Genomic DNA, 27,371 nt, shown 5'->3' on the forward strand with positions numbered 1-27,371 from the left:
ACCTTACTCTTTATGCTCCAGCGCTGCAGCCAGAATAGGAATCCTGAGGTGGGGGAAGGGGGGTATTGTTTATATCCCTTTTTAATGTGGAGATTGGAAGCAGGGAGTGCTCTCTTTTGTGGAAGCACTGGCAGAAGGTGAAGGCTCTGCTTTGGAGTGGGTTGCTTCAGGTGGTTGGGGGTTTTTTTCTGGGCTTGCAACTCAGAAAAGTGTATTTCACAAGCAAAAAGTATTTTGGAGCGAATTTTTCAAACCCTATGGGCAGCATGGAGCTACTGAGCCAGTCTCTGGGGCCAGGTCAGTGCCAACAGGCCAGTTCTTTTACCTGGACACACCAGGCTTCTGCTTGGCAGACAGGAGCACCAGCACTGGTGCATGTGGCAGGAGGAGGCAGCGGGTGGCAGAGCTGGCCCTGCACAAGCCAGGAAGGCTTCCTCTGCCATTAGAACTGCTCTGTATCTCCTACCTTCTCATCAGGGCTTGCCGCCGTCCGTTGTCTCCTGGTCTGTGTTGTTGCCTGCAAAGGCCACCATCCTGGGGGGAGGGTTTGCCACCATCTTTTCCCTTTGTCTCCCCACACAGAGTCACCTGCAGCAGGCACCATCCCAAAAGAGGCATTTCCAGCATTTTGGGTTTCTCTTGGTTCTCAGAGATTATGTTTTGGAAATTTTGTATCTAGTGATCACTTACTGGTTTTTGTCTGTTGCAGTTTCATTTGTGACCAAACTCATTTTTTTCCACTTACACCTGCTCGTCTTTGTTTTGTCCTTCTTTGTGGAAAGGGATTGGTTAAACCTATAAAGGCGGGCAACTAATTTTAGAGTGTTCCCCTTTACACTGTCTTAAACCAAGACATATGCTCTTGTAAATAGCTGCTCTCTATTTTTCTTGTAGGCTCCCCTCAGGTACTGGAAGGACACAATTAGGTTGCCCTGAAGACTTTTGTCCTCCAGACTGAACAATCCCATTCTCTCAGACTTTCCACTCAGTAGAGGTGCTCCAGCCTCTGACCATCTTGGTGGCCTCCTCTGGGCTCACTCCAGCAGGTCCCTGTCCCTCCTGTGCTGGGAGCCCAGGGCTGGGTGCAGTGCTCCAGGTGGGTCTCAGCAGAGCAGAGCAGAGGGGCAGAATCCCCTCCCTGCCCTGCTGCCCACAGGCTCTGGATGCAGCCCAGGACACGTTTGGCTCTCTGGGCTGTGAGTGCCATGGCTGGGCCATGTGCAGCCTCTCACCCACAGCACCCCCAAGTCCTTATGGGCAGGGCTGCTCTGGGGCTGGTCATGCCCAAACTGCATTGATTCCAGGGGTTGCCCCAACTGAGATGCAGCACCAGCACTTGGCCTTGTTAAACCTCATGAGATTCCCATAGGCCCATTCCTCCAGCTTGTCCAGGTATTTGGACGGCATCCTATCCTTCAGGTGCATCAAAACCACCTCAGTTTGGTGTCATCTGCAAACTCGCTGAGGGTTCACTCGATCCCTTTCTATGTCATTAATGACTATATTAAATTACACTTGCCCCAGTAGTGACCCCTGAGGGACACCACTTGTCACTGATGTCCATCAGCTGACCACTGGATGTGACTGTCAAATACATTCCTTACCTACCAAACAGTCCACACCTCAATCCCATGTCTCTCCAATTTCAAGAAAAGGATGTGTGGGGGATCATGTCAAAGGCTTTACAGAAGTCCAGATAAATAAAATCTGTAACCCATCCCTCATCCACTGATGCTGTCACTCCATCATGGAAAGTCAGCTGTTTGGTCAGGCAGGACTTATCCTTGGTGACTCTGCACTGGTTGTCCCAAATCACTTCTCTGTCCTCCAAGTACCTCAGCACAGTTGCTAGGAGAATCTGTTCCATGATCTTTCCAGGCACAGAGGTGAGGCTGGCAGGTTAGCAGTTTCCAGGATTGTTCTTTCTTCTATTTTTAAAAATGGGTACGTTTCCCTTTTTCCAGTTGTTTGGAACATCAACTGACTGCCATAACCTTTCAAATATCATGGAGAGCAGCTTGGGAACTTCGTCAGTCAATACCTTCAGGACTCTGGGATGTGCATCATCAGTCCAATGGACTATGAAGGCTTCACTCATATCCAGTGGGATTCTCAGCCTTCTTTTCATCTCTTCATCTCTTTTCAAGCTTCCCCCATGACCAGCATAAAAATAATGTGAGAAACTTGTTCATCCAGCAGAACTTAAGTCTTGGAACTAAACTCTGAATGAGACTCTTGGTTAGACTTTTTTCATATAAAATACTAATAAAAGACTGAGGATGGGTGAAAATAATATATTGTAGTAGGGAGGAAATACAAGCTTCAATATCAACACACTTTTTATTGTTTATGTGTGAGAGTCTTCAGAGAATATAGAAGTTAGAAAGAGAAGTTCAAATGAGAATTTTAAAAATCACTGCTAAGCCAACGGCCTGATAATTCAACTTTCCTTAGTCTACTTCTTACAACATATTTTATTGTGGGATCTGGGATCTTAGTATGAATATTAAGAAAATAAAAACTGTGAGTGTATCTACAGAAGACTTCATTCCCTAGTGGAAAGCAATCTAGTTTTGCTGACAGTTTTTATTAATAATTTTTGGCAACTTCCAAGTTCTGTTCAATTTTACTTCTCTAGTAACATTCATAACCTGGCAGATGGAATGCCCACAACTGTGATGAAACAGCAACCCTGTTGTTACTGTCTGGAGACTGGATAAAGACAAGACAGAGTAAAATTGTGTCCGAAAGGAGCAGTTCAGGGAACGTGGAGAGCATCACCAGTCTGTAAGTTCATGTTTACTAATATTTGCTAATTGTAACCAAGTAAAATAAATTCTAGTAGCAAGGACACAATATAAAAAGCTTTTTCTTCTAATCACATTATTTCAGATTTTTACTAACATTAAAAATCATATTATTAAGTAAACTGTTTACTACAAAATGGCATACACCATAATTTAAATATTAGTTAAGCTTTGTTTAACCATTTAATATTCCTAACATCCTTTCACTGATATGTGGAAAGGAATAGTAAGTGCTTACAGTTTTAACTTCCCCTGTCAATCAGGCCAAGGTCAGGGACCTATATACTCATGAAATTAAACAGATGAGGGAGCAAGGGAAAACAAAGTATTTACAATTTTAAATCCAAGGAGTGATGAGAGAAATGCTCTTTTTTTCTGAGAAATTCTTGTAATTACTTTGCTTTCAACAGAAGACCAATTTCCTTACTGAAGATAGGGTACAATTTTTGTGAGATATGGACAAATTGAATATGCTGGCAGACTGTCTGAATTTTGCTTTCTGAAGTGCTTTTGAAGAGAAATGATGGCTTTTTCATTATGGCAATGACATAGAGGATTTTTTGAGTATGTGTAATTACAAAAATTCAAGGGCTTGTAATTATATATCTATTTATACTGAAAATTCTTATAATTTGATTTTTTTTCTATTTCTATCATGATCTAATGTCTTGTTTTGATGTTTATTCCTGTTACTAAACAGAACAAAAATATAATAAAAACTCCTCCTCTGAATGCCCTTGCTTTGAACTGAATATAAAAAGTAAATCAAAATTATTTCTAGGAGGCTATGGCCAAAGAGCCCAACACAAAAGGAAACTTCCTGCTTGAAGGTGATGGAAAAGGAGAGGTTAATGCATCCAGAACTGGGCTAAAATCTAAGCTGTCTTTCCAAGATATTCTAAGTTTGAAACAACAAAACAGTAACTGTGTGTTTGTTTCATCATTACTTCAAATCTGAAGTATTGTCAAGCATGAAAAAGAAGACTGAGAATGAAAAATACTGTAGCATTTAATGCAAATAATCCCAGTCTTAATGAAAATGACTTCTACAATACCTAGAAAATTAAAGAAGGGTTAAAGTAGGAAATAAATAAATATTTACAAAAGAGAATAAAAAATCCTGCCATTTCCTCCAACGTTTTGTACAGATCTTTTATTATTTAATATTGGAAATCCTATCACTTCATAATCTTCTCAGTCTCTATGATCTATTGCAGAAATGCATTTCTTTTTGCACCTACAAAAATAATTTGTCCCTACTACTATGTATGATAAAAATTGCAACCTCCTCCCACGAAACATATATCAATCCATAAACATGTCATATTTATACTTATGTGGCTTTCCACTCAGACTCTGGAATTCAGATTTAATTGCTTCTCTTTAACTTTTCCATTGCACTTTTTTAATCTCATAGTGATCAAGTATGGTGTACATATTTTTTAGAAACAGTAATATCATAAAGTTCATATTGTACTGGTGGAAATGATGGGCAAATAAAGAAGTTAAGAGCAATAGAAATTACTTACTTGTATTGTTTAGATATAGGAGGATTCAGTTTATTGGTTGATTAAGAATAGAGTTGCACTTAAACTTGGCATGGTAACTCAAAAAATACTACCAAATGTATGAAAGCATATACAAAGCACACTACAAGAAATGCCATGCAGGAAGCAAAATGGCTGGGTATAAATTACTTTAATAACATTGGAAAAAATATAAAAACATGGTGAAAGAAAATAATAAATTAAAAGCTTATTGGTCAGTACACAAAAAGGAAAAACTGATTGCTGCAACAGAGTAGTGTTAAACACTAAAACATCTCAGATAAATGAGTTCACTTGATTAATAAGGAAAATAGGATCAGTATGGATTGGGATTTCTCACCTAAGTAGGAAAGCACAGGATTTTTAAGACTATAATACTGACAGGGGACCTAGGATGGTGACTGTGCCCGTGACATACTGTGAGAGACCAGGAAACCTAAGAGCAAGAAGCAAGCAATGATGTAAACCAGGGATGCATTGTGAGGTAAAAGTTTATGATATTAAAATGGATTATTTCAGAGACTCCAGTCAGGAAACCAACAAGCGGAGAAAAAGCCCTTGAGTCAGTCCTCAGCAAAGTACAGGACATGATCCAAATTTATGGCATTAAGGAACTAATCTGCAACTGTGTCCATCATATTCTTTACTTCATGTCCAACACAAAAAAAAAATATATATCCACCAATCTAGAATTTCATTTTAAGGAAAAAAAAATAATCAAATGAGTGACCTTGTTAAAATATTTTGGCTTATGAGTGTCATGAAGACTTTTCAGTGGCACCATGAGAGGCTGTCAGAAAAAAAACAAACAGAAAGAGCTTTCCTTACAGAAGATATATTGGAAAATCTGTTTCAAATGCATGTAACAGTAGAAGATCTGGAACAGAATAACAAAATTAACTATTGCAAATTGCCAAAATGAAATGAAAAGAACTCAGTAGTTTTGAAGGGACACATCTCCAAAGTCACTAAATTATTAGTGTTGATGAGCAGCCGATCTCAACTGCAGCATTTTCCAAAGCAGGTGCACATGCATAAAGGAGGGGAGGTTCCCCTCCTTTAGCCCTAAATGTAAGATAAGTACTAACTCTTTTTCCCACTCATTTGCAGTCTGACAACATTCCAAATTAGTTCAGTTCACTGTGGGAAAAGCTGCAGAACAGAACAGCCAGAGCAACAAAGATAAGCAAATATTAAATGCCAACTAAACAGACAATTCATTAAAATGATTTCGTCAGTATCTTAGAAAAGTAATAAAGAGTACAAAAATGAAGAAACTCTGAATCAATGTCATCCTGAGATTTAGTTCTCTCATTCTCTCACAACTACTGCTTTTGCTACTGGTTTAACTGGTACAACTTAATGGACTCTATGAACTTAAAGGTTGTTTCCAATGAAAATGAGTCTATGAATCTATGACTCTAACACTATGCCTCTTGCTTAACTATTAGAATCAATTCAATAGCATTGTATTTTGTTTAGGTATCAATACCAAAATTTGAATTGCATCACCCATCCCTAGATTTCTAAGACGGACAGTTTAACAAGTAACTTATACATGTGAAGTAATCTACAGAATGGAATGCAAGGAATTTAAGAGAGATAAGGAAGATGAACACAAGAAAATGCAAGTATTTTTTAATTATGGAAAAGAATGGAAAAAATCTAATAAATATACTTAAACAAAGAATATAGAATTATTCTTTAAAGATGCTATCAAGAAGCCACAGTAATAACTAACTAATAATATATTTGCAAAAAAATATTATTCTACTAAATAGAGGTTCTTCATACCAGAGAAAATGGACTATTTAATATTTCAATATCTTCCAAAAATAGACTTATTTTTTGTAAGGTTTTTTCTTCTTTTTTTAAACCCAGTAGGGCAATTTGCTGCATTGTTTCAAAGTGACTTACGATGATTTTAAACAGATTAAAATTCAGACTTATAAATTTAGACTATCTTCTAATAATACTCCCAGTTAGGAAAAAAAAAAAAGAATGAAAGTCAATACACAGAAGGAGCAGAACTTATGTACAAATTTTACACTCAGTGATCCTGGTATCCTGGTAATTCTGGCAATTCTTCCATTAATAGTAGAGGTTTTAGTCAAATCCTCTCAAGACCCATGGAGTTATTCAAAAAACAAGGCCATAAAGCTGAAGTCTTACCAACTCTATTGCTTCAGAAAAATAAAATTCACTGCATATTTAAATAGTACTTGATAAAAATTGGTTACATTAGGTCCTATTCAAACTTAAAATTATCAGTAAAGACTACAATTAGAAAGGGACGGCAAATCAGTGTGATCAGTAGATGGTTTATGCTTAAGAAAATCCCAGAATCCAAAGGAACAGATTTCATGGCAAGGGAACCACTGGAGAGTCCTAAGAACAGGAATCAGTCTTGAGTAGCTTGATCGGCTGGGTGGTTGGAGTCAATGAATTGTAATCAATAGCTTGATGCCCAAGTGGAGACCAGTGACAAGTGGTGTCCCTCAGGGGTCAGTGTGGGGACAACACTGTTCAACATCTTTGTTGGTGACAGAGGGATTGAACATGCATAAAATGGGCTTGAGAGGTGAGTCTGTGTGAACCTTGTGAAGTTCAACAAGGCCAAGTGCAAGGTCCTGCACCTGGGTCACGGTGATTCCCCAGCACAAACACAGGCTGGGAGGAGAATGGATTGGGAGCAGACCTATGGAGGAGGACATGGGGCTGTAAGTGGATGAGGAGTTCAACATAACCCAGCGACATGTGCTCGCAAGCCCAGAAAGTCAGCTGTGTCTGCTGAAGAATGATGTGGCCAGAAGATCAAGGAAAGTGGTTCTCCTCCTCTACCCTGGTCTTGTGAGACTCCACCTGGAATGGTGCATCGAGCTCTCCAATACAAGGACACAGACCTGTTGGAGCCAAGCTGGGAGAGCTGGGGACATTTAGCCTGGAGAAGAGAAGGCTCTGGGGAGACCTTAGAGCAGGCTTCCAATACAGAAAAGGTGAGAAGATGGAGAGAGACTTTTTACGTGGGCATATAGTGACAGGACAAGGGGGAGTGTCATTAAACTGAAAGTGTGTACGTTTATATTACACATTAGGGAGAAATTCTTTACTGGGAGGGTCGTCAGGTGTTGGAACAGGTTGCCCAGAGAAGTTGTGGATGCCTTGTCCCTGAAGCTGTGCAAGGCTAGGTTGGAAGAGGCTTTGAGAAATCTGGTCTGGTGAAAAGTATCCCCACCCATAACGGGGGGGTTGGAACTAGGTGACATTTAAGGTCCCTTCCAAAACAAACTGTTCTATGATTCTGCGATAAAAGGGGGACCAAGTGATCACTGTAGGTCCCTTCCAACTGAGCTATTCAATAAAAAAATTGCAGAACTTGAAACAGAGTTCTGTTTACATGCTTGACCTCAACACTCAATTCTGTTTATATTTTTGGCAAATATTTGCAGGCCACTAGCATCCTACCCAATTCCTTTCATCAAGGGTAGTATATAGGAGACATCTACTGCACACATACCAAGGAAAAGAAATTTAGAGGTTATTTTTACCTGAAATTTAGTAATCAAAGACATTAATACTGCTGCATGGGAAAGCTGAGTTGAACACTACTACAGAAAAAAATTGCAGCATTATAAAACAGATTAGAATATTTGTTTTAAAAAATCCTGCCAGACCTGTTTCTGGAATTGTCAAAATGCCAGTGAATAGATGGGAAATTTAAACAGAACCTTGTTAAGAAAATGTGATGCAGTAGAGTCATGTACATATGCCAGATTATATTAAAGATTTATGAGTGGCTCACATAGTCAGTAAAACAGGAACTTATGTATCTAATATCTGTCATTCCAGCAGACCTAATACTTGTTACAACCAGTCTAAGTTTCTGCCTTAGCCAAAACGAAAGTCTGATATTTGAAAGGAGTTTTAGAGGGAAACGCATGTGTTTGATTTGCAGAAGTAGGGCAAGTATCACTTGTGTCTAATACAGCGCAAAATATGCATGTAATTATTTTTTTCTGCTGTGTTCTGCTGAAGCTTGCACATTATATTATCAGAAGATTCAAGAGTCACATAATTTGAAAATTCTTGGACAAAGTTCCAGGGCAACATTTACCTTGTGCCCAGTGTAGGACCTGTAAAATACACCTAATACCATATGCTAAGGAATTCAGTAGGCTTGAAACCCACAATCCTGAACACTTAAGATCATATCAGACACCTGACTAAAGGGATGACTGAAAGAAAATTATCTGCTTGCCTAACTGTGATTCTGGCTGTCCAAACACCACATCATTTTAAATAGGATGTTTGTAATCTCAACTCTTAGAAGCTGTATTACCTCAAAGAGGAATCCCCTGGGAGAAACAAATAACACTGAGATAACAGCAAGAACCTCTAGTCCAATCTCACAAGCACCAGTGTATAAGGCATGCATGTTGACTGTAGTTTGTATCTGAGTGCTGCTCTATAACCAAGAGAACACTCACAGATTTCATTTCCACTTTGAAAATCACATTAGCAAATACAATTTTCTTGGTAACCACATACTCAGTGGACACTGAAAGAAAAAACCCAAACTACTTGTACCTATTGAAGATGAAACCAAATGCATGTGCTAAGAAAGAAACCTACTAACAAAAAAATCCCTCTCTTTAATAGACTTGTAAGAATTAGAATGGAGGACAGTTATACCAGTGTTCATATGGACTACAGAAATCAAAGACATATCTATATTAGTATTAGTGATTTCAGTTTAAAAGACACTCTACCAAATAAAAAACAAAACCCCAAAAAAACCCCAAAAACCAAATAAAAAACAAAACAAAAAACCAAAACCCAAGAAGAACACAAAAATAACAGAAGGAATCCACACAGAAATTTTAATACAATGTTAAAAATACAAGGAAAGGTGTAGAAAAAAAAAACATACAAAAGAGAAAAAAAGTCTTGGACTCCATAACTTAGAAAGGAGACAACAATGCGGGCTTACAAAACAACAAACGATGCAGTGAAATTATACTGGGCTGCTATGACTCAGAAACTGTAAATACCAAAGTGCAAAAAGAAATGCAAGAAGTCAGCATTGCAGTGCTTGTCTTGTTTATTATCAGGCTGAACATGGAGTTTTCAGATACCTCATATCAGAACACTTATGACTGTGAACTAAGCTGTGTATCAGGACATGCAATTAACAACACTTGATATCCCAAAAGTCTCCTGCTTTCCCTTACAATATATCCAAGGTTCTCACTACGTTCTCAACAGATGCGGTCATACCCTCTCCCTAAAATTCTATCCTGAATTTTACCCACTTTCTTTTTTGTACTTGCTCAGGAAATATCCATCAAATACTGACTATTCAGAAGATACCGTCAGCTACTTGTGTCACTGTCAATCTATAAGCCTCTCTATATTTTTTTCCTTCCCGTTCCTCTTTACTCAAGAGTAACGTTCACCTTTCCTTTGTTTTCTCCATTGCCCTCAACCGAGCAGTCTCTGCATGTAAACCAAGCCTCACAAGCAGCAAGAACTCAACATGAAATTTTCTTTATTAAGATGACTATTCTGTAAATGCAATATTCTTGCCTTTTTCTCTGTAGAATGGGTTATGAACCCCAACCACAGGTTGAATATAGGAAAAATGAACAGCTTTGATCCAGTGCAGCTATTTCTGTGGTTTTGTGCCTTAAAGGACTTAAATACCTTTTCCTAAGGAAATCAAACATTTTTATGTTAGCAACCATGTGCCTCAATATAAATCCTAAGCAACAAGCACTGAAATAATCACCTTCTTGGATGTGGGCCTGTTAATACCCTTAAAAAACAGAACTGGTAATCCAAATTATCCTCTGTGTGTTTTTCCCTGGCTGAAGAAGTCTGAATAATATTACTTCTGAAGAACATAATATCTCTCAGAGGAAGCATCACCAGTATTTACTCAGTTTTACTAAATTGCAGGCTTGAAATGGGAACAGCAAAGAATGTTAGCAAATCAGTTGAATTTTTCTCATTTTTTCTATTAATAGTTTTCTGGACTCGATTCTATAATTTCTGAAATATTAAACTGAAACCAGTGCTTCAAATAATAGTAGTAGTGGAAAACTTGCATGCTATATATTGTTTCAGTAATAATCTGCGAAAGTGCGCAACACTTCTCAAGAGATCAAAAAGCCCAACAGGCATTGAGGCTTCCCCAAACATCTCCTTTTTAAACTGTCTGAAGATTAAATTATAAGGTAGCATGCCATGCATTGCTGGCAAGTATTATCAGCTTTAACAAGTAATTAGACCAAACTACTTTGATTCTGAAATGAAACACCTTCCCTATTTATAGACAGAGAATAGCTGTGAGCAGCACACTTCACTTTCCTTCAGTGCAGAGCTACAACTTCACAGTTCTGAACATCTGCAGCAGTTTCCTTGCTCCCTGAGCTAGGATGTGGACAGGCATGGGAGGAGGCATTTTGCTACTGCTCCCTGCTTGAAGTAATGTGTTGTCTCCTGAAAGATGAAGTGAGCCATAAGGGAGCACCCTTAAGCATTGTCTAGCCTGCCTGCTGCTTTTGGATCACAGTAAGATTCAAGGTAACATGATTAACCACTGCTGCTGTGTCTTAGGTAGGAAATGCAAGATGTGCCCAGGGATGTGTATTCTATTGCCATCTGATAGAGGTCGTTGGGCTGCTGTCTTCTGTTAATTGGGTCACCTGTTAAAACCAGGTGGGGCAATTTTCTTTATCTCTTCCACAAGCAATCCTCCCTCCAGGAGATTTCTTCTGCTCCTGGGCCATTGAGTCTCACTGCATGACTGATAAAACTACATCATCCCACTGGGGAGATGCTCTGCCCAGGGGGAGGAGCCAAACATTCCCACCTGGATATAATCTGAGCTTTGGAACACCACAGGCAGCCTTTTTCTCCTGGATTCCCAGAGGAGCAGCTTTCTTTTCCAGTGGATTCCCAGAGGAAGACCAGGCCCACCTACACCACCACTGGACCTTCTACAGGATCACTGCTCCAATAGAACCACATCTACCACTCCAGGAGGGCTGCAGCCAGCATTTAATGGGACTGCTACCAACACCCTGACCCACAGGGTATCGGGCCATATTCTGACTCTGTCAGTGTTGTTTTCTATTACTATATTTTTATTTCTCCTAATAAGGAACTGTTACTCCTACTCCCATATCTTTGCCTGAGAGCACCTTAATAATTCAGAGGGAAGGGGTTTACATTTTCCACTTGAAGCGAGGCTCCTGCCTTCCTTAGAAGAGACCTGTCTTTTCAAACCAAGACATGCTGTGAAACAGTTTGACTTGAAGGAGGGCATGAACTCAAAGATAGTGATAACAGTCTTACAATTGAAGTTTTGGGTTGATTCTACATCTAAGTTTAAACTGGGTTGTAAATTGAAAATCAATATGTAAATCACACATACTTACATAAAAACCACACCCACAGTGAGCTGATTTTAAAGAATATCCACAGATGTTAAAGCCTATGGCTATTTTTCTATATGTTTATTTTTTGTATACAAAACACAAGTAAAATAAATACTAATGCAGCAAATGATAAAAAATACAGTCAAGTATGCAGAGGAATTCAAGTATGTTGATATAAACATTCTGCATCATTTTCCATAGGAAAAAATAGGGGAAGCAATTTGCAAAAGAATGAGATACTCTTGGTTAGTTGTTAGTGTCTTTGATTTCTGTTAGGATTACCTAACTTGCTGCTTATTGCTGCAGTGACACAAAGATATCTACTACAAATACATTCAGTTGTTCACAGGTAGCTGCTGCAGTTGACAGTCTTTAACTTAAAACTGATGGGCAACAGGACATTGCTATATGTCCTTTTTTAAGGAAACCACACACCAGTTAATTAATATACCCACTGTGGCATCTGTATTTCATAACCTGAATAAATGTGTTCCAAGGCTGAGTGTTTCACTCATCCAAACCCATTCAGAAAGTGATTTATGGCAAGTTACTCTTATGATGAATTTAACTTTTAAACATGTAGATCAGAAGTCTAAAGGTAAATTACAAAAAAAAAAAAAAAAGGCATAGAAAAAGAAAGCATCCAACATACAGATTTAAATATCTGTATAATGTACAGTGCTCCAAATTCAAAATATTACAATGTAGTGCAGAAATAATCAATTCAAACTATTACGATAAACACATAATCTCGTAATAGCAGTGGAATTAATGCTCCATAATCTATGGGGATATAATTCACAAGAATTCAATTTGAGAAGGTCACTGGACTAAATTAGAGGTTGGACATTATGCTTCTATTTATTCAGTTAAAACTACAGTTCTCTGTTCGGTCTTTTGACAACAGAAACCTAAACACCTGAGGTCTTCCATAACCTCATTTTTTTCCCGGGGTTTTGTTGCCAATATGTGACAAATGTCAACATTTTGATTTCATAAACTGTTCTTATATTTTACAGCACTGTCAATAGCTATATAAGACGAAAGAGGAAGAAAAATCAGACATGATTAGAGTATTGTTAGTTCTGATTTCCCCCATATTCATACTATAGAATTAAACTGACTTCACATTAATATTTTTCCAATGATTACTTCTGAATCTATGTCTGGATTTGATCAAACAAATTAGATGTCCATGGTACATTGTATTTAGAATAGATGGACCAAAGGTACACCAGTAATTTAAAACAGAATGAGAAAGCTGTATTTGCCAGCACTTCACATGGAAGAGCAGGTATCTACCAAACAAGTTGGAACACCTGGACATGTGGCTGTGGGCCATGCACAGATGGCCTGCTGTAAATCAACAGCTTCAGAAATATCTTAGACTTGTTATGCACTCATGGATCAGTTGCACAGCACATGCACAGGGAGGATGACACGTCCTGGATTCACCTAATGCACTCCATGAGCCAGGAAAGGCTGATCTGCCTCTTTGTCCACAAACAAAACAACTGGGGAGGCTGCTGCTGCTATCACAGTTGTTCAGGACTGCAGATTATCCAAGAAAATAGCAGGGTAATAGATAGCCTGCAGTAATTTATTGGAACATTGTTAAACTAGTTGGTTTAGAGAAAAGAAAAAAAAAAGTTGGATGCTACTTACTGTTTTCTGAATTAGTCATTACTGATTACTTATCTTAGTCAAGGTCATTCATATTAGTAAGCTCTAATAGAGGGTGAACCAAGAGAAAATAAGGACAGATTTACTTGTAAAAATTAGGAAAAATATAAGAAGGGGAAAAAGTTTGAGATGTAGATAACATATTAAGAAAAGTATTCAGCTCTGTACCTGGCATGAAAACTAAAAGTAAAAAAATTAATAATAGAAGAAGAAATAGAAATGAGAAATGTACATTTCCTAATCCTTCAACTTTGCAAATTAATGTTGTTTTTCATCACAGTGCATTTTTCTCCCAGAACTTATGCTGCAGTCTTTTAAGTCAACTTCTGCATGCATTCTAAAAACTTTGATGTTGTTCTGTTCTTAAATATCTAAGCATTAAATATTTAAAGTATTGAATATGCTCTCATCTCTAACTTTTCTATTGCACATTTTACATAGTTAAGAAGGCTGACATCATATTGAACTCACAGAAGCAGCCAGGTCTTCACTGTCCTCTTGCTTCATTTATTCCCCTGATGTTCTGATAGAAATGTGTTATTAGTAAAATGGCTACTCTCAGAAATGAAGCAATGAAATCAGGTCAATTTCAAGATTTCTATAATGGCTTTAAACATGCTGCAAAAAGCCTGAACTCGCTTTGATAAGAAGTATCTTATACTCAGAAATTTTCTGTAACTTTGATGAAATGGTAAAGACAATAATTTTGAGAAAACCACCCAGTTATTTTAAACAATCAGATATAAAAAATAATGAAATGCAGGAGCACTGATAAAAAGGACTGGGATGACAAGAAAGAATAATCAAAATTAACAAAATCCGCTGGCTTTGGCCAGAGGTTTAGATTAACCTAAAGGTAAAAACAAAGCACTAAGAAAGAAAACATATCACAAGGTAATGTTAGAAATCAAGCCATTTTCATAATCAGACATCTCATTTCACACTTTGCGTCAGACGCTCCGTTCTCAGCACAAGACATGGGACAAGTATTGAAAAAGGTTCATCTGTCATTGTATGCAGATAAACTAACACTGATTTTAATTTTTTAAATTTTTTTTTATAATGGACATGTAACACAAGAGATACTTAAAAATATGATTGATACATGCAGATTAAGAATTAAAACTTAGGGCTAATTAAGAAAGACATTAAATCACATTTGATGTTACACAACAATACAAGAATGAAAAGAACAATAAACTCCAGATACTGCCAAATCACGTCATAAGTAGTTCCTCCTTCATTCTTATTTTTTTATGAAAATTCAACTAATGCGTAATATTCTATTTTGTGTTAGAAAAAGCAAAAATAATTTAATGCCTAAGCAGAAAAAGTTTAACTTTTTTTAATACAAAAAAATGGAAAGAAATAATATGTCTATATTGGAGGCTTACTTTAGTAATACATGCATCAGTATTTATTAATAAATAAGAACACTGTGCTGAAAACTGTTGGCAACTACTTCGCACCTCAGAGTGCCATAAACTTTGTTTCTTATCCCTGTGACTTTAATGTAGTTTTATATTGGTATATTTTTGTGTGAATTTTCAACAAAGAGAAAAGAGACTCCAGAGTTCATCATAATTAAATTATCTCTTCCACATTCATAGCTCACACAAAAACTTTTCTATCATTTAGTTGATAAAGATTTTACTTACACAAACGGAGTCTTTTAATCCATCTAACTGAGAAATGCATTCACTTCTTAGAATACTCCAAGTCTGATATTTATACCAGGCATACTGCAGGTATGCTTTTACTTGTGCATATCGCCCTCACTCTTGAGGGACACTTGCAAAGCGAAGAACTGACAGATCTTGATCCTGCTAAGGTCACAGGGACTTAGCTATATTATAGCTTTGCTTAATCCTCATTGGTTTTGCCTACTGAGCACAAGGCTGTTTCCCTGACAACACAACAGCAGTTACCACAGTATCCCGAAACACATATGATATCCAGGTTTAAGGTATATCCCACCTGAAAATATATTATTTATTGCTATTTTCTATGGTCATTGTGAGGAAAAAAATAAAAGCTGTGAAGATCTTCCAGACACTCTTACTTCTGTTAAACTTCTTACTATTACTTACTTCAAGGACATTCCCTAAGTAGGTTGAACACTTCTGAAACTCAGTTCTTGAATTAGTGAGTACATGGAGCAAAAGTCACAGTTAGAAGCCATGGAATGTAAGGGAATTACTGAATGTTTATATAAATTCCTATCAAGTGCGAAACACAACATGAGAGAAAGCAAAAAATACCACTACAAAATTTAAGAAAAGGGCAATAATTGCTAGCATAGAAAGGGAGGGAACACTTGGGGTCTAAAGTGAGAAGTTTGGGAACAAGTTTAAAGGTGGATATAGAAATGAGATGGTGAGAAACTACACACTGCAGCAATATTTTATATAAATACATATGGACCATGGCTATGCTTTTCAGTTTGAGAAATGGATTTTACAATAATTAAGATAAAGTGTGAACCAAGAGAAAACAAATGCATCAGATCTGTAGCTGAATATGGAAGCCGTGATTCTAGAAATATTCTTTAGTGACTAATAGAAAAAAAAAATCCCCACTGAGACAGTAAATCTAGCCAGATAATTTCTTGCACTTCACCAAAAGCATGCAGTACAACAACACATAGAATAGATCCCATATAAAATTACTTCATTGGTTTAAATCTGTTCAAACAATGCTGACAGGCTAAGTTTCTAGTGGTAAATTACTTACCTGACCATATATCAACTAATTTAATATGAAAGCAAAATGCTTTTATTTTTCTTTTCTTGTGTGTGCACTGGCTAATGTAACAGAAATGCACTGTGGGACCATGTGTGCTCTAACTCAACTCACATCAGGTAAATTCAGTATTAATAAATTAAACTTTATATAATTAATGCTCACTGACAGGTGTCTGAGTGATTTTAGCTGAGATGAAGTGAGACTGAAGGAAGGAAAGAAGCAGACGGTAGCTTGACCTCATGGTTAATTGAGGAATGTCCAAGTCTGAGTCAGGCATTGCAATGGACTTTCCAGTAAAAAACAATTAGAAGACAAGATTTAATCAATTGACAAAACAGCAGTTTGTTTCTAAGCAACACAGGTCACCAAGAATACATCACTCCACTCATATAATTGTTTTCCTATTGAGTATAGCTGTACATCAGCTTTTAATTTTCTTTTTCAAATACCTCAAGTGTACAAGTTTACGTGACAAAAAAGATCAGGCTAGCACAACTATGAAGACAATTTCCCATGACACTGACCTTCTATCTTGAGGAACAGTGGCTTAAAATGTGAAGAAAATTACTGTGGGCTTTGGGGAGTCTTTTTGGCTTTGCTTAGTTAGTTCTGTTTTCAAACTCCCAAGAAACAATGATGAAGAGTTCAATCTGACTGGCCCATATTGGTCAATTTAGCCCTGGGAAGTTGGAAAAACTATGAATTCTACTGTATTTTAGAAAAAAAGTAGAATGTATAATTTAACTTATTTTCCTATAGACTACATACTAAATAAATAAATAAATACACACATACATAAATAAAAAAGTAAACCTGAACCACTGAAAGAATGCAGTAAGAGTGACAATATCAATTTTCTTAAATGCTAAGACAGTACAGTGATTAGCAAGATGCCGCAGGCATAGTAGCATAACCACAGTTACTCAAAGTAAAAGCATTTGTTGAATACCATTTGTTCTTTAGTCTCCTCGTGGTTCATGTTTTTAAGCAAAATTGTGAAAAGCTAGTTTGAATAAAATAATGCTCATACAAAATTGTTAGTAATTATTTGCTCATTTCAGTTCTGAGAAAGCTGCTATTTACACAGGTGACTGAACCACACAAAATGGGCACATTGAAAATATAATTAAACGAAACTAAGGGGCTTTTGGAAAACTACAGACTGTTTGAATTATTTTTAAAAAGAGTGTTCAGTCTGTAAAGACTATGAGCAGCTTGCATTATCCATGGTCTGTGAAATCATTGTCATAAAATATTTTACACATTTTAAAATTAATGTTAATATACAACCAAACCATTAATTAGGCATTTTAGGCCCTAATGATGAAGAAGTTTTACGTAGGAGTTAGACTTTTATAAGAAGTTATTTTTTTATAAGAAATACAACTACATTTAGAAAGAAAGCTAACAGCATTAGACAAAGTACTTACAGCAATCCCCCAGAGTTAATTCTTACAAAATTCTTTGAAACAGGTGACAGTTGCAAACACAGTTGTGCTGACATCATGTATTTTACATCTGTACAAATGAAAAAGAAGGACTATAGTTAGGAAAGGAAGCTAATTTTCACAACTACCTTAAAATGAAATTAATTACTTAATTTTCATAAGTACCTTTTCAGCTGCAAAACACAGAAAAAAATAACTACAAATGCTTAAAAAAGTATAATGACTGATGTGACAAATCTAAACCTAAAATTCTTTTAAAAGAATTACTAATGAATAAACTACAAAGATTTCAAGTTGATTCCTTTTGGAGGAATACTGGGCATGATAAAAGCAAAGCTAAAACGATACAGGCCTTCCTGCAACAGAAGAAGGAATAAGAAATAGGAAAAGAAAATGATCAAAAAGAACACAGGCACACTCAAGGTTAGTTCTTGACTAAAAACAAGATTCTCACATGTAGTTCATGCTCACACCTACTCCCCAAGTCCTTACGTTCCTACAACAGTCATGTAACAATGAAGATAAAAATAATGTTAAAATATATTTGTACAATATCATGTTAAAATCTCATATAAAATATCACATTAAAATATATTTCAAACAACCAAAGTTACATTAAAAACCAAGTTCCAAATAACATATTGATTACAATTGATACTTTATTACAGTGAATGGCTTTCCTAGCACATACGGAGGTAACATCTGTCTTGTCAGTTAACTGAAAATCATTAGAGCTATGAACACTTCCTTCAAACGCAGGTTACTCAGGATGCAAAATCCTCACTTCTTAAACAACTTATTTATTGCCTCTTTTTTTTGCAGAGGGGGTTTCACCCATCTAGGTAGCCAAGAAATTCCCCTAAAAATTCTATTATGTACTTCCTTAAGTTACTATGCCTGTATGTTAATCATACTGTAACAGATCAGTTGAAAGATTGTATTTGTGAGATAGATTTTGTGCTAGTACTGTGTTAACATGGATACTGAACTGAAACTTGTCAGACTTTTCTGATTCATATAGAGAATTAAATGTTTCTTTTCTTCTAAGAATTCTGATATCTCCCCGTATTCTCTGTAACTTATATATCAGAATTTGTTGATTTCTTTCCTATGACATCTTTTCCTGGATCCACTAGTGATTAGATCCTTCCAGACCATTGGGACTTAAGCACTGAAATATGAATTTGACAACTCCAGAAGGATTAAATTATTTAAACCACACAACAAGATTACTGAAATTCAGACAACAAGAACATTTACTTTCTAAATGCTCAAAATATTGTAAAAGGACAAACTCACAAGGAAGTAACAATAAGCAGTCACACGTACTTCAAGGTTAGGTCAGCTGGAATAATTTGTCAAAGTATTACAAGTCTAATTAATTTTTTATAAATTTTTAACTGACAAAGTAATTAAGTAAGGTTTCAATTGATATTTTTTTCCAAAATATCTTTCATGGCTTTTAACATTTTTTGTATCTATTAAATTAAAATAAATTTTAAAATTAAATTTTCACCATGATTGTTAAAGAATGTAATCAAAACAAAGCATTATTAAACACACAGAAAATAATATCCTTTCATTATCTACAAAGGAAAAAAAAGAGACAAAATGGTTAAATAACTTACATCATGTTGCACAGCTGGGGGCCTGAGCAGGAGAAGGATTTGTTTCACACTTCTTGTTTCAAAATCTCTATGTATTCTTTCAGGCCCCTTTTCCTGAAAAGAAAGTTAAGCACATGTTAAAAAGGGACTACTAGACACAGACAGTAAATCAGACATAAAATTTTCAATTTCCTAAAAACTGATGTAGCTTTCAGCATTAGAGAATGTAATCTTTAATGTTATGATGATAGATTTTTCTTTTTGTCATACTTAATGATGCCTTTTCAAGTGTGCTGAGGTAATTATTGGAAGTAATAGCAAACTGAAACAACCCAAATTGCCAGCATCTCTACGTATCTGTCATACAAGTTTTCAATCACTGCGGTTCCAATTTCTATTTTTCTATCATAATTACTGTTCATTACAGCAACTACTTTAAGACATGCAAGAAATCTGCACTAATCTTAACAGTTTTACAGTAGTAATTAATGTTTAACTACCTGCTTGCCTATATATTTGTTGTTTATACTTCTCCTATGAGAGAATATTTTTTGGATTGCAGAGCTAGAATGGCATGGCAATGCTTTGCCCCTTTTCAACAAAGGAATAAAGTTGATTTTGTGGTCAGCACATCGTACAAGGAAGCATGGACAAATCTTTCAACCTCACTTTTCTCCCAGTACAGTAAGCCTTATAAAATCAGTTTTGTTTTAAAATCAGTCCTAGCAGAATCGCAAATGCTTCATCAATGGTATATGCCATTTAGAACTTTCAAAATTTCATCACCTTTCTAGATGCATGTGGAGAAATATAATCTACACAGAGTCTTACATAGTATGTAAAATGTGTGTAAAGATCAAGTGATTGTCTCTGGTTGATAAAATTAATCATTTCACACTAAAAACTCAGTATTCGCAACTGATCAAAACAAATTACCTAAGACCTTGTAGAGTTAATTTCTCTAATTGCATTGAGAAGGCTGTTAAATTTTTACAAATTTTAAATGGCATATTCTATTGCTCAAGAGTTTGAGACTCTTCTAGGGTTGTTTATAAATAAATATTGTTTATACAATGAACATATTTCAACACAGAGCAACAAATTCATTACATTTTCATATTAAAAGAAAGTTTAAACAGTATTAAACATATTGTATCTTTTTTCATTTTCAGAATCAAATAACACAATGAACTCCATGCCAGGAATTTTATACTTATAGCAGTTTCAGTGCTGTTAACTTGAAAACAAAATAGGTTATATTGAGATTAATAATTAAACAGTAGTCAGTGTCTGCACAGTTCAGAAATGTCCAATGTTTCAATGTTCATTGTTTCAAATCATGTTTCAATAATCTGAAATTATTTAAGACCTCCTAATGAAATATAAAATGAATGACTAAAAAAAACCCCAAAACAACCAACCCACAAACAGTTTTTTGCATTTTGTGTATCAACTGATTTTTTGCAATCTTGATGTTCTTACTGTCTGCAAAATAGTGACAGAACCGGAAAGACTTGAGCTAATATATATTCCAACAATGTATTTGTTTCTTAGGTCAGTCTTCTGAATGTTAGTAGAGAAGTCATCCCTTCCGAAGCAGATGGATAAATATATTTACAACTGGTCACTAATCATCTCATCTGTAAGATGCTTGCTGTGTTTAAAGGCAAGACACAGGAGCATACGAGTTAATAAGAGATAAAGGATTCTCAGCTGAGGAAAAAAATTGAATTTTAGTGATAGGTAAAAAACTCATGCTACTTGCACAGGTAAAAAACTCATGCTACTTGCACAAGTTAATCACAAGAACTATCACAAGGAAATATAGTATTTTCAAGTTTTCTTTGCCTAGGCTGTTCTATTTCAATCTCCAGAACACTACAAATCTGTCTCCTACGTTCCTTTCTGTTATCACACTTAGTTATTGTTGCCTATTCCTTTCACTCTGACTAGCAAGCTACATTCTTCCAACTTGTGTCACTACTGCCCCCCCCTCAAACCAAGTGACTCTCTATCATCCACTGTCTTCCTTTTTTCTTGTCCCTTGAATGACTTCCAATCCTACACTCCTCATTCACTCCATTCTTAAACTCATCATCTCAGTTGCATGGAAGCTGTTTCTGAGACAGAAATGCTATAGTTGTCATGGAAAGTAGCTTAACTTTAACTTTTTTAATATGAAGCAGCAGATACCTCCTGCCTTGTATATTAGCTTTTATATGCAATGCATATACTATGTTCTTGCAGTACAGGTCCTTTTCATATTATTTCTTCTTTATTTAACAGTAAGAAGAGTTTTCAGCAGACCTGAATTTTGCAAAGGTTTGTAGCAAAGTCCAACTCAACAAAAATGCACTTCCAGAAGAGGTGGCTTCCCTTTAATGAGGATATTTCACTGGAATTAGCACCCACTGTCTTGGAGAAGATACACTAATGGAAAAATCCAAAGAAGGAAAAAATGAGCAAGCTGCTCTTTAGATCTCTTTCTATGAAAGGTACAAATAAAGCATAATTGCCATCCCTGGATGGCACAAAAAAGTGTTTAGTCATTTATCATATCAGCTGCCTAAAACATACCTCTGGAATTCTATTCCCCGGGGAAAGAAAATTTTGATTCAATTTGCTTCAAGACTGATCACATTAGTTAAGCCATGTCATTATGATGGCTAAGAGCCAAATTTTTGTCCCATTGCACTTGGAAGTGTAATGATGATGCATCTGCTGTGTAATTCATCCACAAACTATTTATCTATTGTGATAATTATGAAAGCAAATAATATTATCTGAAAGACAGAGATGCATAGTTTTTCTCCCTGCTGTCTCAAAGATTGGAGAAGATTGCTCAAAGGTCAACAAATAATGAAAGACTGTATGATTGCATGTACAAAACTTTTGATAACTCTGCCCAGTGCAGAAAACTTCTGTTGCATATTTTGAACGGCAGGTTAACAGAGATGAGGAAAAGGTGAAGTTGTTTTTTTCACAAAAAAATCTATAATTAAAGGCAACTGAGGATTTAAACTAGCATGAATTATTTCTAATATTAACTACCACAAAGCCTTAGCCCATTTGATGTCTGAAGAGCAACTGGCATTATCTACAGATCACTACTGATGATTGATACTACCTACAGCAACTGGCATTATCTACAGATCACTATTGATGTGATTAACATATCAATAACTAGTTCTAATATTGCTGGAGAGGATTAGTTAAATGGTACAATTGTTTCTTGTTCCCCTTTTGGTTCTGTTGTTACTCCAAGCAGACTTAAATAAAATGAAAATAAAAAGATGAATTTAGAAAAAAAGCTATGGTTATAGAAAGTAAACATTATGTGTAATACAAAAAGTGCATCATATATACCAAAATCACTGTTGATTTTACAAACACCTCTTCAGCTTTCAATGTTCACAAAATAACTGTTCCTGAGTAGATCCAGTTCATAGCAATCATACTCCAAAAATCCTCCTCAGTATTAAGAGGAAGCTGCCTAGGACATAGTCCACTCATACATTCATACATCTCTTCAAAATCAAGACCAAATACTTCATGGATTGAGATTTGTCATCATTATGTTATCCAATTTGGTTTTGACTCCAGAATTGTAAACATTTCTTCAGACTCCAAGAACAAATTCTGACTCATCACATATGGGGGACAGTCTGAGGTACAGCAGCAAAACTCCTCTTAGCAGCATACACTTTATTGGTACACACCCAGACCTGGCTACCAATGCTCTTTTACCAGCTCGCAAACAATCAGTCTTAATCCTGACCACAGTTTGCACTTTAACTCACCTTATGGGCAACCAAGTGTTCTATTAATAAAACATTACTCAAAGCCATTTAGACGTGACCGTTAGAATATAAAATCAGCATCTACTTTGTTCATGCAAATAAAGAGTAAAGGAAGTCAATGGAAATTCATTTGTACTGACTTATAATTCTGTATCCAATTATTTATCTAATAATTCTGAGACTGCATGGCTGTGTTTGCCTGATAGGAATATTAATTCCAGAGATTGGGAGAGACTGTGCACGGAGGGCAGGAAATACATTTTCCTTAGTGTTTAGCACATACAACTTCTGCTTTTCGTGTTCCTCAGAGGCTAACTTAGTAGTCTTACAGGTATATGATTCCTTATTAATTTAGAAAATAATCACTTTTTATAGCTGTGCCTGCATCAAGTTTTCTCTTGATTTAAAAATCATGTACCTCACTTCAGGAAGAAATAATTAACAGACAGTCCATCATCTTAGGGCAGGTTATTCTCCTCATCATCAGTTACATTACACAGTACCAAGTAATTCTTGTACCAGTTTAATAACTTAAAATATTTAAAAGACAGTATAAGCCATTATTTCTTTCCCAATATCAATATAGTATTATTTTTAAAAACTGTCAGCATGTTTGAAAATAAGCAGATTCTTATGCCAGTTCAAAATTAATTTTCCCTTTCCATTATTATTGTTCTTTCCTCTTTTGACAGTGACTACTGTTTAAATTAAGATAAAGATTTTCTCTCAGGGTCAAGAAGAGTAATTGCAAGTTGCATATCATTCCCATTTTCATTTTTCAAAATGTATCTTTTAAAATATGTCTTATGCAGTAAGCAAAAAACATTGAGTAAGTGTGGTTGTGCATTCCCCCGGCTGCACTGTGATCTCAGAAATGCTCATTAGGCCTCAGCTTTGACAAACAGCACCTGGACTAAGCTCTTGAGCTGATTAAAAATACTGTCTGCTCCCAAGAACTTGTGCTGTGTAGCACAAACCACTTTGGAAACTTTTTTCCTCGTCTGAATAACAACTCCAGCGGAACAACACTTTTGTAACTGAAGTTACTACCTGAATTGTGGCCAAGATTGAAGATTATTATGACTTAAGCCAATTCTTTTATGACTCTAGAAAGAGTGGTCCCAAGAAGACCTGTCCTTTCAGAAGGAATTTCTTCTCAGAACAGATTGTTAGACTTGAATTCATTGGAATGAACTGTCCAGGCAGTTTGTGGAGTCACCATCCCTGAAAGTGTTAAAGAAACAACCTGATGTGGCACTAAGTGCCATGGTCTAGCAACAAGGAGGTGACCAGTCAGAGGCTGAAGGTGATGATCTTAGAAGTCTTTTGCAACCTCATAAATAATTCTGAACTCTTCTAGCCTGCAGTGGTCTGTGATCAGCAAATTTCTCGGAGTAGGGCACCTCTCAGGAAGTCCTGTACTCGGAGGACCAGTGAACAATGACAATGGATCCTGCACTGATAACCCCGGTCCTTGAGGCTCAGCCTGTTGAGAAGATGCAAAAGCATCCAATGTGAGTATTTCCCTGACCTTGAGGGAAATTTTTTACAAGTGACTACCTTGTGCATACACCTTCAGGTCTGCATGTGTGCAAGTGTGAATAAGCTAAAGCAAATGTACTATGAAAGTTGCTCTCTTAGATTGTTAAGTAATTTAAGTTTCTAAGGAAGCTAGGCCTGAGGTGAATTACTGTTGTGGTTACAGTAAATTAAATAGAATCTTTTGATAGATTATTTAAATATCAATTAAATGTGCTATTAAGTTTAAATGTTAAAACATTTAGGCCTAAATCATTGGTCAAGTCTGGGCCAAGTGGTCTAGTCCAAATTTTGTGACCTTACAGGACTGTCTCTCTTACTCATTTTTATCGTTAATCCTTTCCTATCCTTGCCCTTTTTCCATCTCCAGCCTACACATAGATAATTTTTGCCTGGTTTTAGTTTCAGGTAGATTGATTTTAGGTTCTAGTCCAATTTCTCCTGTTTGTGCTTTCACCATTGAATAAGTAGAATTAATCTTGCTGATGAACTTTGTTGCACCATCACTTAAATATTAAACCTGCCTTGGCCATCACCTTTGCTGGTGATACTTTGAGAGACCTAAAATAATCATTTGCAACAATAAACTGGTAATGGCGAGTATTTTTCACAACTCTAACCTACAGATTTATAATGAGACAGCTTAACATACCTTTTATGTACATACATACTATGTATGTATATACATGAGTTACATATGCTTATATAGACAGATACATATACACATAAAAATAGATATATGCACTAAAATTTATTCTGAAATATTGAAAACACTTACACATATGATCTATCACTGTTAAAACAAAATTCCACCATAATGCAAATACGCATCTGCCTTTATAATCACATCTGCTTCCAAAATTTATTTGCGTGTGTGCAAAAAATCCCATATTCTTGAAAAAAACCAGGGAGTTAATGAACTTTCCATTACAGAAAAGCAAACAAAAAGCAACCAAGAAAAAACATACCAAAACCATGTAAAACCATGTCTATTCATAACAATATTTAATTTAGCATTTCATATATAAACTTTCAAAGGAAATTTAGAAGCTAAGGCATATACAAAAAGTAATTTAACATGAAGAGCACAGGTAAAATTTTAAAGACTGAATAAGGTAAAAATATTCTTTCAGAATGACCAAAATGGGATCAAAGTGAGAGATAAACAATAAGCAAAAAGTGACAGGAGAGCATTAGACTGATTATTCTTTTATACTTAAACTTCTTTTATGAAAACATCTTACAGTCTAACATGAAATTAAAGAAAAATATGGTAACACCATATCCACTTCCAACAAAGGTAAAACAATTCAGGTGCAGGGGGTTGAAACTAGATGGTCTTTAATGTCCCTTCCACCCCAAACCATTCTATGGTGCTATGAAATTGTAATAAACATATTAAACTTAAGACCAATGAAAAGGCTTCAGGGTAAGATCACCAAAGCAGCACAGTTTAGGCAACAACAAATATATGGTCTCTGTCTGCTACAACTGCTAGTTTAAGACATGATTTCAGAGATTGTCCCTCAGTTAAAAAATAGGTTACACCCTATTTTTGTAGCGACAATAAAATAAATGGATAGCTCAGTATCCAGCTGTACATAGCACACTGCGAATTAGTCCCAAGTTACATCAACTAATGAGCTGCTACCAAATAACACATGCTAAAAGTCAAATGCTAAACTAAGAAAAAACCAACAAACTAGAAAATATGGCTTAACCTTCACCTCACACATGTTCTCAGGCATCAGCATCTTCAGTATTTAACTCCTATCATAAATGGATTTCTGAGTCATGGCAATGGAATAAACAGTAATTACTAGCAATAACTATAAATCACAACGTATAATTTTCTACTTCATTTAAACACATAATCTGCCTATACAAGCAACAAAAGGACCACACCTGTCACAAATGAGATCCAGCATTGATCATAATGTCAAGTCAAACTGGTTCCTAGTGATTTAGCTGCTGTCATTTTGTTGAAGGATTACTGTTTTGTGTCACAGCATTTGAGTTTATTTTCTTTAAAAAAAGAGCATGAAATGGATTAAATAATGAACAAACTCCCAAATTAAGGGGGAAAAGCCCCATAATCTAAAAAGACAGAATTTAATATTATACCAAATTTAAAATTGTAAATAAAAAAATTCTAAGTTGTATAAAAACAGAAATAAAACTGTTCACATATATGAAAAAAATTTCTCAAGTTTACAACTTGACTGAAAGCAAATCTTCACACTCACTGTTACAGTACTGCAGCCAAAATATTAGAAGAAAATAGAAATGCTTTTAAGCAGATTACATTGTTTCTCAACAAGCAGCTACTACATATCAGTTCTGCTCAGGAACCATAACAGTATAAGCAGGTATATTACTGAAGTATGAAAAACAAGCTCACTTTAAGCATCTAAGTCTCTGTGACTGGGACATGGATATAGCAAATATGTCTCTTTCCCATTAAAATAATTCATCATTAAAACCCTTCTTAGATTTTTAGGTTACATTTTAAGGACTGAGTAAGTAAATATATCAATGTTCTCTAGCTAAACAAAAAACTCATTTCCTTTAATTCTTTTTTGTCTCTCAAAACACTTTATTTTTTATTGCTTATGAATGGAGTCTGAACTACAATCTGAAGCTTGTGCTTCATCTAACCCCCACACAGCTTCATACCTAAGATTTCTAGAAAAATGGTGATTTTTGTTTCCCCAAAGAAAATAATCAGTACCTCTTGCTCCAATTTGCTCACA

The 27,371-nt window shown here is 35.8% G+C and overlaps 1 protein-coding gene across 1 annotated transcript in view; it reads right to left on the reverse strand.

Annotated features, from left to right (window-relative positions):
• The window catches only part of PRLR (prolactin receptor), a 148,425-nt gene that overhangs the window by 109,401 nt on the left and 11,653 nt on the right, over positions 1-27,371 (reverse strand). Inside the window, exons 3-4 of the mRNA XM_031061156.1 lie at positions 19,301-19,393; positions 17,655-17,742 (exon numbers count right to left, since the gene is read on the reverse strand). The gene's annotated coding sequence lies outside the window, so the exon portion shown is untranslated. The remainder of the gene's footprint in view (positions 1-17,654; positions 17,743-19,300; positions 19,394-27,371) is intronic.

This window comes from Geospiza fortis, unplaced genomic scaffold (assembly GCF_000277835.1).
Source record: "Geospiza fortis unplaced genomic scaffold, GeoFor_1.0 scaffold163, whole genome shotgun sequence".
In the NCBI taxonomy this organism is placed as follows: Eukaryota; Metazoa; Chordata; class Aves; order Passeriformes; family Thraupidae; genus Geospiza; species Geospiza fortis.